A 13981-nucleotide genomic window follows, 5' to 3' on the forward strand; every position below is an offset into this window, starting at 1 on the left:
GGATGGCCTGGATCACTTGGCAAGTCAGGCGGATGTGGCATCATCACTGCCCACTCTGGGGGAAAGGACGCAAGGTCCCACTGCATTCACAGCCCAGGAAGAGGCAGGATGATCAGTGAGGCTGCAGAACCAGACACTACCTCTGCCCTGGAATTTCCTGAGCTGCTGGCCAGGTATATCCTCCTCTTCCACACTGCAGAGCAAGAGGAACGAGACTTGGCCTCGGGCTGCTGGGCGGGGCGGGGAAGCAGAAAACAGAGCTTCGGGTCACCTGGCTGAGCCCACTCAGGACCAAGAACCAGGACTGGGATGACAGTCGTAGCAACAAAAGCCCCACCAGGCTGGTTCTGTAAACATCCCCATTTTATAGACAGGGAAACGGAGGTCCAGAGGGACAAGACTGCTTGCTGAGGACTCCTGGTGACCCATGAACACCTCTTCCCTTTTATCTTTTCTTCTTCTTCTTCTTCTTCCTTCTTCTTTCTCCTTCTCCTCCTTTTTCCTCTTCTTCTTCTTCTTCTTCTTCTTCTTCTTATTATTATTATTATTATTATTATTATTTGAGACAGAGTCTCTCTCTATCGCCCAGGCTGGAGTGCAGTGGCGTGATCTTCGCTTGCTACAACCTTCACCTCCTGGATTCAAATGATTCTCCTGCCTCAGCCTCCTAAGTAGCTTGGATTACAGGCACACACCACCATGCCTGGCTAATTTTTGTGTTTTTAGTAGAGACAGGGTTTCACCATGTTGGCCAGGCTGGTCTTGAACTCCTGGCCTCAAGTGATCAGCCCACCTCAGCCTCCCAAAGTGCTGGGGTTACAGGCGTGAGCCACTGCGTCTGGTCTTCACCTTTCTCTTTTATTCTTACTTTGTTTTTGTTTTTTTCTTTTTAAGACCAGATCTTGCTGTGTCTCCCAGGCTGGAGTGCAGTGGTACAATCGCGGCTCACTGCAACCTAGACTTCCCAAGTGCAAGTGAAGGCTAAAACCATTTTTTTTTTTTTTTTTTTTTTTTTTTGAGACGGAGTCTTGCTCTGTCTCCCAGGCTGGAGTGCAGTGGCTGGATCTCAGCTCACTGCAAGCTCCGCCTCCCGGGTTTACGCCATTCTCCTGCCTCAGCCTCCTGAGTAGCTGGGACTACAGGCGCCCGCCACCTCGCCCAGCTAGTTTTTTGTATTTTTTAGTAGAGACGGGGTTTCACTATGTTAGCCAGGATGGTCTCGATCTCCCGACCTTGTGATCCACCCGTCTCGGCCTCCCAAAGTGCTGGGATTACAGGCTTGAGCCACCGCGCCCGGCCACTTTTTTTTTTTTTAAACAGATGGGATCTTGCCATGTTGCCCAGGCTGGTCTCAAATTCCTGGGCTCAAGTGATCCTCCTGCCTCGGCTTCTCAAATTGTTGAGATTACACGCGTGAGCCACTGTGCCTGGCCTTATTCTTGCTTTTGAGGTGAGAAGATGGAGGTCCAGCATCCAGGGCCAGATTTGAGCCCACTGGGTCATTTGTCTCTAGCCTCAGTAGCACTGGCCATGAAATGGGACTTTAGCCAACTGCAGGTGGCCAAGAGCCAACCTTGCATCTCAGGCTGCTGGGTCCCTCTGAGCTCAGCCCCGAGGGCTTCTTGCAGGAAGGCCCTTCACTTTTATTTATCCCCACACCCCCATTGTGTATGTAACTGTCTGAAACTCACTGTTATCCCCATAAGGAAAAATGTGCTTGGCTGGGCACCATGGCTCATGCCTGTAATCCCAGCACTTTGAGAGGCCGAGGTGGGAGGATCACTTGAGGTCAGGAATTCGAGACCAGCCTGGGCAACATGGTGAAATCCCGTCTCTACTGAAAATACCAAAATCAACTGTACATGGTGGCATGTGCCTGTAGTCCCAGCGTCTCGGGAGGCTAAGGCAGGAGAATTGCTTGAACCTGGGAGGCAGGGGTTGCAGTGAGCCGAGATCACATGACTGCACTCCAGCCTGGGTGACAGAGTGAGACCCTGTTTCAAAAAAACAAAACTCATTCAACTGTACTTTATTGGATATATTATACCTTAATACACTTGACTCAAGATTTATGTATTTAATATTTTATTTTGAGAATGTGAGGAAAAAAAGTAACATAAGAGTAAAATCCAGGCTGGGAGTAGTGGTTCACACCTCTAAACCCAGCACTTTGGGAGGCCGAGGCAGGTGGATCACCTAAGGTCAGAAGTTTGAGACCAGCCTGGGCAACATAGGGAGACCCCTCGTCTCTACAAAAGAAATTTTTTTTAATTAACCAGTCGTGGTGGTGGACACTCAAATGTTACAGAATGGTTCTTATGACTAGGCCTTTAGTCACAGCTACTTGGGAGGCTGAGGTGGAAGGATCACTTGAGCCCAGAAAGCTGAGCCTGCAGTGAGCCGTGATGGTGCCACTGCACTCCAGCCTGGGCAACGGACTGAGACTGTCTCAAGAAAAACAAAGAAAGCCGGGCGCGGTGGCTCACGCCCATAATCCCAGCACTTTGGGAGGCTGAGGCAGGTGGATCACCTAAAGTCAGGAGTTTGAGACCAGCCTGGCCGTCATGGTGAAACTCCGTCCCTACTAAAAATACAAAAATTAGCTGGGCATGGTGGTGGGCACCTGTCCTACCAGCTACTTGGGAGGCTGAGGCAGGAGGATCCCTTGAACCCAGGAGGTGGAGGTTGCAGTGAGCCAAGATCGCTCCGTTGCACTCCAGCCTGGGTGACAGAGCGAAACTCTGTCTCAAAAAAAAAAAAAAAAAAAGAAAGAAAGAAAGAAAGAAAAGAAAAAGAAAAAAAATTCAAATGCTTTATACAAAGTCGTCTGTTTTGGAAAACTCATGTTACTAGTTCCAGCTCTGGAAGGATGAAGAGTGGTCTCTTGCTACATACTCTAGCTATCCAGATGTGTCTGTTCATGTTCTTTTTCTTGCTTCAAAACAAAACACATCTGTGTTTTAAGTTATAAGTATTAACTTGCTAGATTCAAAGCATTCATGAAACATATGTGACCACACCATTAATACAGAAATACAGAAAAAAAGGAGAAAACAGTCCATTTATTTATTTATTATCAAGACAGGGTCTCAGTCTGTCACCCAGACTGGAGGGCAGTGGCACAATCATGGCTCACTGCAGCCTCCCAATTGTACAGATGAGGAAACTGAGGCACGCATCTGTATGTCTCAGACTGATGGGCAGCACGGCTCACACCTGTAATCCCAGCACTTTGGGAGGCTGAGGCAGGAGGATCGCTTGAGGATCTAGCCATAAAGCAGTCAGTTTAGAAGCGGAGATAGTATGGCGGTTACAGCCATACTGAGTCAGGCACCATGGCTCCGGTTCCATGCATAACAGCCCTAGAACTATCAATCTGGATAAAATGATTCTTTTTATTTATTTTTTGATAGAGATGGGATCTTGCTATGTTGCCCAGGCTGGTCTTGAACTCATGGGCTCATGCAATCCTCCTGCCTCAGCCTCCCAAAGTGCTGGGATTACAGGTGTGAGCCATGCTGCCCATCAGTCTGAGACACACACATGTGTGCCTCAGTTTCCTCATCTGTACAATTTTGTAGCGACGAGGTTTCACCATGTTGCCCAGGCTGGTCTCGAACTCCTGGGCTCAAGTGATCCTCCCACTCAAATGCAAGGTTCATCACCCCCTTGCGCATGGGGTCATTGTGAGGACAGGGTGGGTTGGGCCTGGTGCAGTGGGCATTGTCAGAGCATGAGAAATACGTCCCAGGTTGGATTTAGTGTCTTTTGTCTTCTCAGCTGCATTCACTTGTTTACGCTGGTGTGAGCCAACCTAAAGTCTCGCTCTGACACATTGTCATCATCCAAATGGCCAACTGCTAATTATCAAGCACTTCCCTGCCACCGCAGCGAGGCAGTAGCAGCAATGTCCCAGGATCTGCCAGTTCCTGGTCACATCTCATTGCACAGCTGCCCCTAAGCAGTCCTGGGGCTGCTTAGATTCTAGAAAAATCTTGGGAGCGAGGAGCCCAGGGTGGCATCCTGTGGTCTTGATCCCAATGCTATGCTCTCCCAGGGTCACTTGGAAGCTGGACTCAGTGTCCCAGTCGGGGAGCTGGTGGCTCAGGCAAAGCGACGCAGAGGAGCCCCGTTGGGGACTCAGCAATGTGGCCCTAAGGGAGCTGGGTGCAGTGCAGTGGCCCACACCTGTAATCTCAGCACTTTGGGAGGCCGAGTGGGAGGATCACTTGAGCTTAGGAGTTTGAGACCAGCCTGGGCAACATGGCAAAACCTCATCGCTACAAAAATACAAAATAGAGTCGGGCGCTGTGGCTCACCCCTGTAATTCCAGCACTTTGGGAGGCTGAGGCGGGTGGATCACCTGAGGTCAGGAGTTCGAGACCAGCCTGGCCAACATAGTGAAACCCCATCTCTACTAAAAATACAAAATATTAGCTGGGCTTGGTGGTGGGTGCCTGTACTTTCAGCTACTCCAGAGGCTGAGGCAGGAGAATCGCTTGAGCCCAGGAGGCGGAGGTTGCAGTGAGCTGAGATAGCACCACTGCACTCCAGTCTGGGTGACAAAGGGAGACTCCGTCTCAAAAAAAAAATTAGCCGGGCGTGGTGGCATGCACCTGTAATCCCAACTACTCAGGAGGCTGAGGCAGGAGAATAGCTTGAACCTAGGAGGTGGAGGCCATGATTGCGCCACTGCACTCCAGCCTGGGAGACAGAGTGAGACCTTGTCTCAAGAAAAAAAAAAAAAGCAGAAATACCAGGTGTGAGAAAATCGAGAAAATCTAGTGGAATCAGGAATATAGTGGAGAAGAAATCATCTGGTGCTGTGGAAGCTCAGGACAGAGCGCTACATCAAGAAAGAGGAGATTGTGCCGCTGCACTCCAGGCTGGGTGACAGAGTAAGACTCCATCTAAGAAAAAATAAATAAATAAATAAAGGCCAGGCGCAGTGGCTCACACCTGTAATCCCAGCACTCTGAGAGGCTGAGGCAGGCAGATCACGAGGTCAGGAGATCGAGACCACCCTGGCTAACACGGTGAAACCCGTCTCTACTAAACATATAAAAAATTAGCTGGGCGTGGTGGCGGGTACCTATAGTCCCAGCTACTCAGGAGGCTGAGGCAGGAGAATGTCATGAACCCAGGAGGCGGAGCTTGCAGTGAGCCGAGACTGTGCCACTGCACTCCAGCCTGGGCAACAGAGCGAGACTCCGTCTCAAAAAGAAAAAAAAAAGAAAGAAAGAAAAGAGGAATAAAGGAATCAAAAAGTGTTTTCAACCCTGTAGGGAAACAGACACAAACTGTATTAAGAGAGATTAATGATGCAAGATGGATGTCCAGGACCCATCTGCTGGGGGCCACAGTGGCTTAACTCCACTGGCTGTGGGGACTCGGAGGTCATGGCAAGCACAGCAGTGAAATTCCTGCATCAGGAGGGGGCCCAGGCCATGCATGAGGAGTTACTTCATGAGTACCAGCATGGCCCAACTTACAGAACTGGCTGGGCTCAGCTGTTCAACATCATTGCCAAGGCATATCCTCCCATATCCATGTCCAGGGCCCCTGCTGCTGTCCCAATCATCCGTGGCCCAGGGAATAATGGAGAAGGGAGCCTGCTCTGTGCTTGACATCCCAAACATTTTGGTCACCAGCCAATCATCTTTGACCCCAAAAGACCCAACAAGCCACTCTACACTATGCTGGTGACCCACCATCAGGAAAGGGTCATTCTTTTTCCTGGTGAAGTGCCCCTAGAGCCCACACTGATCAATGAGCTGTATGGGCTGGGGGTGGATGCCATCTTTGGCTTCAGCTTCAAGGGCAATGTTTGAAAGCCATTCTGTAACATTCTGAGTGTCCCGAATGGACTCACTGTGCCACTGCCAACGCTGACATTCCCTTGGAATGGAACATGGAGAAGGAAAACTCCAGAGATCTGCTTCTCTCCATGATAGCACCCAAAAAGTCTGAAACCTAGTTTACAGATTGCTACCACTACTTGAGGGATTGTTGACTGCCACCTGCTTTGGAAAAGAAGTACCAGCTAAAACCTGCCATTGTACCCTAACACTGAGTATGTCTCATCATCTACAGTGAGGGAAGGTGGATGGACATTCTTCCCAATAAAGACTTAGTGTCTCTGTCTCCCAGAAAACACATACACATGCACACACACACACACACACACACACACACACACACACACAAAACGCAGAGAGAGACTACTAAGGCTAAAGAGACGGTGGGCATACCATGTTCATGGACAGGAAGGCTGAGGCTCATACAGATGCAGATTAACTCATTTAATAGTCCCAACCCACCAGAAGGAACCAATCTTGCAGATACCTTGATTTCAGACTTCTAGCTTCCAAAGATGTGAGAGAATAAACACATTAAATTAATTTCCCCCTCTGTTGTTTCAACACAATCCCAATTAAAGTCATGTCACAGCTTTCCCTGTAACTCAATATGATAATTGAAACATTTAACTGGAGCAGCACAGGGTTGCAAATACTTGGGGCATTACTGCAGAAGAACAGGGCGGTCCTACCTGACATACCAGATATTGGAACCCATGGCAAAGCCTGTAATTAAGTCAGCAAAACACTGACACAGAAAGAAACACATTGACCAATGGATTAGAATTAAATGCCCAGAGACAGCCCTACGCAGGTCAGGAATTTTCCTTCAAGAAGGAGAGAGTCTGTCCCAGCAGTGGGGAGGGGAGGCTATCCCATGAAAGGATCTGGGGAATGGGAGACCATGTTGAAAACAATATTGGTTCTCTACTTCACACCATATGCAAAACAAAAATCCACATGGGTTAAGGAGTTACACACAAAAATATAACAAAATTAACCTTTTTATTTTATTTTTTTAGACAGGGTCTTGCTTTGTCACCCAGATTGGAGTACAGTGGCATGATCATAGCTCACTGCAGCCTCAAACTTACAGGTGCACATTACCATGCCTGACTATTCTTTTTAAATTTTTTTGTAGAGACAGGATCTTGCTATGTTGCACAGGCTAGTCTTGAACTCCTGGTCTCAAGTGATTCTCCTGCCTCAGCCTCCCAAAGTGCTGAGATTACAGGCATGAGCCACTGTGCCTGACCCAAAAGAAAACTTTAATGTCTTGGTAGAAAATAGAGGTGAACTTGAGGGCAAGCCTTGGTGCCTCATGCCTGTAATCCCAACATTTTGAGAGGCCAAGAGGGGAGGATCATTTGAGCCTAAGAGTTTGAGACCAGACTGGGCAACATAGGGAAACCCCATCTCTACAAATTAAAACATTAGCTAGGCATGGAAGTGTGTGCCTGTAATCTCAACTACTCAGGAGGCTGAGGCAGGAGAATTGCTTGAGCACAGGAGTTTGAGGCCGCAGTGAGCTGTGATCATGCCACTGCACTCCAGCCTGGGCCATAGAGTGAGACCCTGTCTCCAAAAAAAAGAAAAAGAAAAAGAAAGGCCAGGTGCCAGGGGCAGTGGCTTATGCCTGTAATCCCAGCACTTTGGCTGAGGCAGGCAGATCTCTTGAGGTCAGTAGTTCGAGACCAGCATGGCCAACATGGTGAAACCCCGTCTCTACTAAAAATACAAACATTAGCTGGGTGTGGTGGCGGGCACCTGTAATCCCAGTTACTCGGGAGGCTGAAGCAGGAGAATCTCTTGAATCTGGGAGGTGGAGGTTGCAGTGAGCCGAGATCATACCACTGCACTCCAGCCAGGCCACAGAGGGAGTTTTCACCTCAAAACAAAACAAAAAGACTAGTCACAAATTAGGGGAAGATATTTGCAATACACTCAACAGATGGAGGAATACTATCAAACCTACATAAAGAATTCCTATAATGACAGCTAGGCACAGTGACTCACCCCTGTAATCCCAGCACTTTGGGAGGCTAAGGTGGGTGAATCACCTGAGGTCAGCAGTTCAGGATCAGCCTGGCCAACATGGTGAAACTCCATCTCTACCAAAAATACAAAAATTAGCCAGGCAAGATGGCAGGCACCTGTAATCCCAGCTACTCAGGTGGCTGAGGCAGGAGAATCACTTGAACCCAGGAGGCGGAGATTGCAGTGAACTGAAATTATACCACTGCACTCCAGCCTGGATGACAGAGCAAGACTTGGTCTCAAAACAAAACAAAAAGATAAGTGACAAATTAGGGGAAGATATTTGCAATATACTCAACAGATGGAGGAATACTATCAAACATATATAAAGAATTCCTATAATGAACACCACAAAGAACACAGAGTAAGATTTCATGAAGGAGGAAATCTTCTTCATGTGGCAAGTGGCACATGAGATGGCAAGGAGATGATCATCTATTGGGGATCAGGAAGATGCAAATTAAAACACCAGGTAGATGCCATTTGATTGTCAAAAGCTACAAAATCCACCAATACCAAGTGTTTCCCAAGATATATTCATGAGAAACTCACAAATGGCTAGGGGAGGGTGAATAGTGCTGACACTTGGGAAAAACCTCTGGAGTTTCCAAGTGTCTCTGAGTCTACAACCCACATGCTCCAGAAATCCCCAAAGAGAAATACACACCTTCCTGCTCCTGGCCAGAGTGCAGGAGGTAGGCACTACCCTCTCAGACCTGGAGGACCTGCAGGAGGACAGGGGAGTTTTTACTTGGGGTTGGAGAGGGGACTGTGTAAGTTTTCTGGGGCTAATGTAACAAATTTGCACAACCTGGGCAGCTCCAGACAACAGAAATTTATTCTCTCCCAATTTTGGAGAGAAGTCTGAAATTAAGATAATTGCCAAGGTTGATTCTTCCCAGTGGTTTGAGGTGTTTAAATGAGCTAATATCTGGTACACACTAAACACTTAGTATATGCTTGCTGGGAGAAAAATAAAATGCAGGAATACAGCAAAGCATAAAATAAGCATCGGTTGTTGACTGGATGCGTGATTAAGACTAAGTGAAGGGCAGGGCACTGTGGCTGATGCCTATAATTCCAGTACTTTGGGGAGGCCGAGGAGGGTGGTTTGGCTGAGGTCAGGGGTTCGAGACCAGCCTGGCCAACATGGCAAAATCCTGTCACTACCAAAAATACAAAAATTAGCTGGGCATAGTGGTGCATGCCTGTAATCCCAGCTACTCAGGAGGCTGAGGCAGGAGAGTCACTTGAACCTGGGAGGCGGAGGTTGCAGTGAGCCGAGATTGTGCCACTGCACTCCAGCCTGGGCGATGGAGTGAGACTCTGTCTCAAAAAAAAAAAAAAAAAAAAAAGTGGTGGCCAGGCGCAGTGGCTGATGCCTGTAATCTTGGCACTTTGGGAGGCTGAGGCAGGCGGATCACTTGAGGCCAGGAATTTGATACCAGCCTGGGCAACATGGTGAAACCCTGTCTCTACTAAAAATGCAAAAAATAGCCAAGCATGGTGGTGTGTGCCTATAGCCCTAGCTACTTTGGAGGCTGAGACTGCAGTGAGCTTGAACCTGGGAGGCGGAGGTTGCAGTGAGCTGAGATCATGCCACTGTTCTCCAGCCTGGGCGACAGAGTGAGAATCTCTCTCAAAAAAAAAAAAGACAAGACTAAGTGGAGATGAGGGTTCAGTGCACCCCCCATCCCCTGGCCCTGCTGCCCACGAGCCAGACCCTGAGCTGACAGATTGCCCATTTCCTCTTATGGATTGATACGAGTCTCTTACCTCTGGGTTTGCTCAGCCCAGCAGCAGGCAGTCAGAGCCAGAAGCTGTTTGCAAACCGAAACCGGTCTGTGGCTTGGGCCACCTACTTGTGAAACCAGCTGTCGCTGTTTCCTCCCTGTGAGAAAGTCCCCCAGTAAAACTGCGCGGGGGAAGAGAGGGAGGGTGGAGGAGGGCAGAGTAGCTTCCCGGGAGACCTCGGGGCGTGGCAACGCTGCTCTGGGCTTTGGTTTGCCCATCTGCAACCGGGCACCATGCGGAAAGGGGATTGCAGGCTCCTGGCTGGGGAATTTGGATCTGGGGATGCTGGACAAGTGACTTCACCTCTCTGAGCCTCAGTTTCCTTATCTGTGAACTAGTGAGAAACACATGGCCACCAGAGCTGCTGCAAAGGGGCATGTCCCTCTCTTCATTCAGGCCTGGGCCCCAAATGTCGTCTATTCCAGGAAGCCCTCCAGGACTGCCTGATCAGGCAACGCGCTCCCCCTGCTGCATCTGGTCATGTATTCTACTTTATTCATCGCACTTTTCAACACCTGATTCCACATTATAGATGCATTGCTTCAGGTGCATAATGTCCTCTGGGTCCCACTTTTGTCCCCAGACCATGAGTCCTACAAGGGCGAGATTGCTCTCAATTTTCCCCAGCTGTGTCCCCAGACCATAGCCCAGGGCCTACAGCACAGCAGGCATCTGGTATTATCAGCGTATGATTATCTGTGAGCACACTCATTAAGCCCCAGCTGTGTAGAGGAGCCAGAGACACCACCATGAATGAGATACAAATTCTTTTTGTTGTTGTTGTTTTTAGATGGAGTCCCATTCTGTTGCCCAGGCTGGAGTGCAGTGGCACAATCTCGGCTCACTGCAACCTCCACCTCCCAGGCTGAAGTGATTCTCCTGCCTCAGCCTCCCAAGTAGCTGGGATTGGTAGCTGGGGCTACAGGCTCCCACCACCACGCAGTTAACTTTTGTACTTTCGGGAGAGATGAGGTTTCACCATGTTGGCCAGGCTGGTCTCGAGCTCCTGTGATTCGCCCACCTCAGCCTCCCAAAGTGCTGGGATTATAGGCATGAGCCACCGCGCCTGGCCAAGATACAAATTCTTAATGGCAGAGGAGGGAGAGAGAGTGTGATTGACGATGATATTTGAACCGAGACCCAAAGGAGGTGGGGGAGACATATGGGCGTCTCTGGGAAGATGGTCCCCTGGAAAGCACAGCCTTTGGACAGGCCCCGAGGCAGGACCCTGTCTGACTCACCGGAGGAGCTTAGAGGAGGCTGAAGTGGCCTAAGTCGATTAAGCAGGGTAGGGAGGGAAGAGGCAATGGTGCAGTGAGACCAAGCAGGGCTTTGAGGTCTGGGGGAGAACTTTGGCTTTTACTCTGAGGAAGGTAGGAGCCACGGAGGTTTCTAGAAGGACTAGTTGGACTCAGGATACCAGGGTGGGGTATCTCTGGGGGATAAAGGGAGAAGCGAGGAGACCACAGAGGGGTGCCTGTGCTGGTCCTAAGACACAAGGAGAGTCTGGACCAGGGAGAAGGACCTTCATGAGAAGGAATCGGATGTGGGAGCAATTTTGATGGTGGATGAGTGGAAGAAGAAGATTCAGGGGCGCCAGCGTGAGCCCATCTCAGAAGGGAGGAAACTGAGACTCTGGGGACAGAGGGATCTCAGTAAAGGAAAAACTGGAAGAAACCGCTGGGACGCTCAGAGGTGGCCAGGGTCCAGGAGGGAGCCCCCGCACCTCCCTGAGTCACAGGGGTTGCCAGCTTCCTCCTGATGCAACCTGACCTTCCATCTCTCTGTTTGTTTGTTTTTCCTTTTTTTTTTTTTTTTTTTTTTGAGACAGAATCTCACTCTGTCACCCAGGCTGAGGCGCAGTGGCACGATCCCGGCTCACTGCAACCTCCACCTCCCATGTTCAAGCAATTCTACTGCCTCAGCCTCCAGAGTAGCTGGGATTACAGACGCACACCAGCACGCCCGGTTAATTTTTGTATTTTTAGTTTCATGTTGGCCACTCTGATCTTGAACTCCTGACCTCAAGTGATCTGCCTGTCTTGGCCTCCCAAAGTGCTGGGATTACAGGCGTGAGCCACCGCACCCGGCCTGTCTTTGATTTTATCGCTATAATTCCCATCCCTGTCAGAGGGAAGAGGCTCTACCACCCACGGACGCCAATAGGCCTGACTCAGCTTCCCACAGATCCATTTACTAACCCCCAAACCCCAAGACATGGGTACCAACCCTGTTTTACAGATGGGGAAACTGAGGCTCATATAGGGGAAGTGGTTTTCCAGGTTGACTAGCGGCAGAGGCAGGATTAGAACCCCGAGCCTTGACTCTAGACCCTGCTCTTGAGATGGCACTCTGCTGGGGGTCATCAAACATTCCACCCCGAGATGCATTATTCAGTTCCCAGCTTCCGAGAACTTGGACTTGGGTGGGAGCCCCCTGCAACATGCTAAAAATCCAGGTTTAGGCATTTTTTTAATTAAAAAAAAAAAAAAAACTTATTTATCGTCCAGGCGCGGTGGCTCATGCCTGTAATCCCAGCACTTTGGGAGGCCGAGGTGGGCAGATCATTTGAGGTCAGGAGTTCAAGACCAGTCTAGACAACATGGCAAAACCTCGTCTCTACTAAAAATGCAAAAATTAGCCAGGTGTGGTGGCACATGCCTGTAATCTCAGCTACTACAGAGGCTGAGGCAGGAGAAATAACTTGAACCCAGGAGGCAGAGGTTACAGTGAGCCGAGATCTTGCCACTGCACTCCTGCCTGGGCAACAGAGCAAGACTTCATCACAAACAAACGAACAAACAAAACTTATTTATTTATTTTCTAGAAACAGGGTCTCACTATACCACCCAGACTGGAGTGCATTGGCATGATCATAGCTCATTGCAGTCTCAAGCTCCTGGACTCAAGCGATCCTCCCACCTCAGCCTCCCCAAGTAGCTGGGACTACAGGCATCTGCCACCATGCCCAGCTGTATTTTTTTCAATTTTTTGTAAAGAAAGGATCTCACTATGTTGCCCAGGCTAGTCTTGAACTCCTGGGCTCAAGCAATCCTACTGCCTTGGCCTCCGAAAGTTCTGGGATTACAGCCTTGAGCCACCAACCTTGGCCAGATTTAGATTTGTATGGCCTTACGTTTCTGAGTTTGTAAGATTATATACGATTCGTTTGTTCATTCGTGTTCATTCATTCCTGGCCACCTCCGGGTGCCTGCCTTATTTGGGGCGGTGCTCGAGGCCCCAGCTTGGGAAGGTCCAGGCTGGATAGAGATATTCTGGTTCCCAAAGGGTCAAGGCTAGGCTGGAGGGAGGTACCCAGGGCTGGGGGTCCCCAGCGATCCAGGTGGTGGGGGGCTTCCTGAAGAAGGGAACCTCATGCCAAGGGCCCGGACCCCTTCCTCTTAACGCCCCCCACCCCCATGATGAAAGCCAGAGAGGATGAGGGCAATGTGGGGCTTCCAGACCCCAAATCTGAGCCTGGTGCCTGGCGTGGAACCCCAGAGCCTGCCACCGTGTCTCTAGTGATCCCTGAAAAGTTCCAGCATATTTTGCGAGTACTCAACACCAACATCAATGGATGGCAGAAAATAGCCTTTGCTATCACTGCCATTGAGGGTATGGATGGAAGATACGCTCATGTGGTGTTGACCAAAGCAGACATTGACCTCACCAAGAGGGCGGCAGACTCACGGAGGATGACGTGGAATGGGTGATCACCACTATGCAGAATCCACAGCAGTACAAGATCCCAGACTGGCTCTTGAACAGACAGAAGGATGTAAAGGATGGAAAATATAGCCAGGTCCTAGCCAATGGTCTGGACAAAGCTCCGTGAAGACCTGGAGCAACTGAAGAAAATTCGGGCCCATAGAGGGCTGTGCCACTTTTGGGGCCTTCGTGTCTGAGGCCAGCACGCCAAGACCACTGGCTGCCGTGGCCACACCCATACCGTGGGTGTGTCTAAGAAGAAATAAGTCTGTAGGCCTTGTCAGTTAATAGTTTATGGCCGGGCGTGGTGGCTCACACCTGTAATCCCAGCACTTTCAAAGGCCGAGGTGGGCGGATCATGAGGTCAGGAGATTGAGACCATCCTGCTCACACGGTGAAACCCTGTCTCTACTAAAAATACAAATAATTAGCCAGGCGTGGTGGCACACGCCTGTAGACCCAGCTGCTCTGGAGGCTGAGGCAGGAGAATCTCTTGAACCCAGAAGGCAGACATTGCTGAGATCATGCCACTACACTCCAGCCTGGGCGACAGAGCAAGACTCCGTCTCAAAAAAACAAGTAGT

The 13981-nt window shown here is 49.7% G+C and overlaps 1 pseudogene; it reads left to right on the forward strand.

The window, feature by feature from the left end:
• The first annotated feature begins 13111 nt into the window (after positions 1–13111).
• On the forward strand, positions 13112–13663 carry LOC104680669 (annotated as a pseudogene).
• Positions 13664–13981: the final 318 nt, after the last annotated feature.

This window comes from Rhinopithecus roxellana, chromosome 8 (genome assembly GCF_007565055.1).
Source record: "Rhinopithecus roxellana isolate Shanxi Qingling chromosome 8, ASM756505v1, whole genome shotgun sequence".
Classification (NCBI taxonomy): domain Eukaryota; kingdom Metazoa; phylum Chordata; class Mammalia; order Primates; family Cercopithecidae; genus Rhinopithecus; species Rhinopithecus roxellana.